This window comes from Alligator sinensis, unplaced genomic scaffold (assembly GCF_000455745.1).
Source record: "Alligator sinensis unplaced genomic scaffold, ASM45574v1 scaffold888_1, whole genome shotgun sequence".
NCBI classification, from domain to species: Eukaryota; Metazoa; Chordata; order Crocodylia; family Alligatoridae; genus Alligator; species Alligator sinensis.
Genome location: NW_005842533.1, coordinates 984351 through 987240, shown reverse-complemented (window position 1 = coordinate 987240; position 2890 = coordinate 984351). Strand labels below are relative to the sequence as shown.

Here is a 2890-nt window from a genome sequence, read left to right as displayed (position 1 = left end):
AAGCTGGAGCCAGGCCGGTGGCAGAGTAAGGACTACGAGCAGCAGCCCCAGGAGAGGGGCCGGCTGTCTGCACTGGTGTCTGTGCCACGCTCTTCATGCCAGCCGGACCCTGGGCGTGATCCCACTCCCCTTGAACCACCCGTTGGGTGAGGCTGGAAATAGGGCCGGCAGCGAGAGGGATCCAACGCTGCCTGTCCTGACTGCTGAAGAAGACTCCTGCCCTCCCGGAGCAGCCGCCTGGCCCTGCAGATCCTGTTTGGTTTCCTGTGATTTAATCACCTGGACAATCAGAGTGGGCAGTTCAATGCAAGCCCACCCCCTGGGTACGTTGGTGTGTTGCGCTTTTGCCCGGTTGTTTAGTTAATACAACCGAACTGGACACCTGCCTGGCCTGGCCTGGCTACTTCTTCCCTTGACCGCGTCTGGCTGCGGGTGTGGAGGAGACCGGGGTGTTGGCAGTGTCACTAGCAGCATGGCTGGGGACCAGGAGCTGGTTCAAACCCCACACGGATTTGTCCCCGAGCTGTCCCGGGACAAAGGGCCCCCGCAGCAACCCCTGCCCGGAGTAACGCGGGCCCAGCCCCGGGCGGGGAAACCTAGGATGAGAAGCGTTGCAACCCCGACACTGGCCCTTTAAGAGCCCGTGGGGACGGGGCTGTGACGTGATGCGTTTCCTTTTTTGGGCGGGGAATCCCCATGCTGTTGGGGGGGGGCTGGGAGGAGCCAGGGCTGCAGGGACAAGGGGGGATGTGGCCCGGCGCAGGGGCAGGAAGCAAGGGAGGGGCAAAGGCGGCCCCAGCCCCGCTCCTCCTGCCGGGGCGAGCGCAGCCTCCGCAGTGCCGGCAGCCAGGAGCAGCGAGCCGCTCCCTGTGCTTGGCTCGTTAGTCTAGGGGTATGATTCTCGCTTAGGGTGCGAGAGGTCCCGGGTTCAAATCCCGGACGAGCCCTGACTGTTTTTTCCTCCCGCTTTTCTTGTGCCGTGTCCTAAAGGCTCCCCCCGCTCCTCCCCCGCTCGCTCTCCGCCAGGCCTGCTGGCAGGCAGGATCAGGCCAGCTAGAAGTAGGTACGGAAGGAAGCCTGTTGTGTGGCTCGTTGGTCTAGGGGTATGATTCTCGCTTAGGGTGCGAGAGGTCCCGGGTTCAAATCCCGGACGAGCCCTTTATGACCCACAGAGGCTAAAGGCTCCCTTGTGCTGCTGAACGTCTGTCAGGGACCCGACGCAGCGCACTGCGCTGCCCCGCCTTTCTCCCCAGCGCATTTTACCTTTCTTTGGAGGAGGGGGTGCATTTGAGGTCAGTCTTAGCGGCAAAGAGCCAAAAAAGGAAGTGGTGCCACGCCCCCTCACTCTTAAAGGGCCCGCTTCACACTGCAGAGGAAACCTTTAAGGAACTTGCAGAATTGACCCGATGTAGATGGAGGCTGCGTGCTGGCAGAGTCATGTGCATTGAAAGGAGCAGCTTGGCTTCCTCCTACCTATTACAGCATGCTCAATTACTTGTAGCAACTGAGGGGGAAGAAAGACCTGGCCATCCTGGAGAAAGCCCTGCTCAGTGCAGGGCGGCAGTCAGGCAGTCAAACAAAATGCTGAGCATTTCATAAAACCATTAGAGAAATCACCTGCAATTTGACTGAGTCTTGCAGAGATGACTCAGTCCTGATCTTTCTGTCTCAAAAAGGAGCGGTGGAATTCATTGCCCCTTCCCCTTATTCTTACATGATGAACCCCCTTACCTAGAAGCATGGGTTTACTTTCTCTCTGTCCTTTGCTAGGTCACTCTAAACTGTCCCAGTTTTTCCATCTATCCTCTTTACATACCTCTTGATTTTTTCCCCTGATGCACACATATAGTGTGTGTATGTATGTATGTGTACATATATATGTGTGTATGTGTGTACACGCACATATATATATACAATATGCACACATACATGTGTCTATATGTACATGCGTATAGATACACACACATATATATGTACATACACCCAAATATGTGTGTCACACATGTATGTATGCAAAGCTATGTATGCATGTATGAATATATCTTAGCAAAGCTAGGTATGTATGCATGTAGGTATGTAAAGCAATGTATATATCAATGTATGCAAATCTATGCAAGCATGTATATGTATGTATGTAAAGTTATGTATGTATGTATGAAAAGCAATGTATCTTTGTATGCATGTAAATCTTTGCATGTATGTCTATGTATGTATGTATGTATGTAAAACAATGTGTGTAGGTATGTATGTATGTAAAGTTATGTATATATCCATGAAAAGCAATGTATGTATGTAAAGCTATGTATGTATGCATGTAAAGCAACGTATCTATGCATATATGTATGTATGCAAAGTTATGTATGGAAGTATGTATGTAAAGCTATGTATGTATGTATTTAAAGCTATATATCTATGTATGTAAAGCACTGTATGTAGGTATGTATGTATGTAAAGTTATGTAAACCAACGTATATATGTATGTAAAGCTATGTATGTATGTAAACCAACATATACATGTATGCATGCATGCATGCATGCATGTATGCAATGAATGTAAAGCAATGTATATATGCATATATGTACATATGCAAAGCTATGCATGTATGTAAATCATTGTATATATGTGTGTCTGTATGCATGTATGTACATAAAGCTATGTATGTATGTAAAGCTGTGTGTGTATGTATGTATATAAAGCAATGTATGTAGGTAAATTATGTATGTATGCCTGTAAAGCAATGTATGTACGTATGTAAACCAATGTATGTATCTATTTATGTATGTATGCAAAGCTGTATGTATGTGTGTGTGTGTGTGTGTGTGTGTGTATATATATATATATACACACACACACACACATACAGCTTTGCATACATCTATATATATATAT

At 48.2% G+C, this 2890-nt stretch overlaps 2 non-coding genes across 2 annotated transcripts; both read left to right on the top strand.

The window, feature by feature from the left end:
- Nucleotides 1–875: 875 nt before the first annotated feature.
- Nucleotides 876–947, top strand: TRNAP-AGG. Its single transcript has one exon. It is a non-coding gene; the product is annotated as a tRNA-Pro (tRNA).
- A 139-nt stretch (nucleotides 948–1086) lies between these two features.
- Nucleotides 1087–1158, top strand: TRNAP-AGG. The gene has a single exon. It is a non-coding gene; the product is annotated as a tRNA-Pro (tRNA).
- The last annotated feature ends 1732 nt before the right edge of the window (nucleotides 1159–2890 follow it).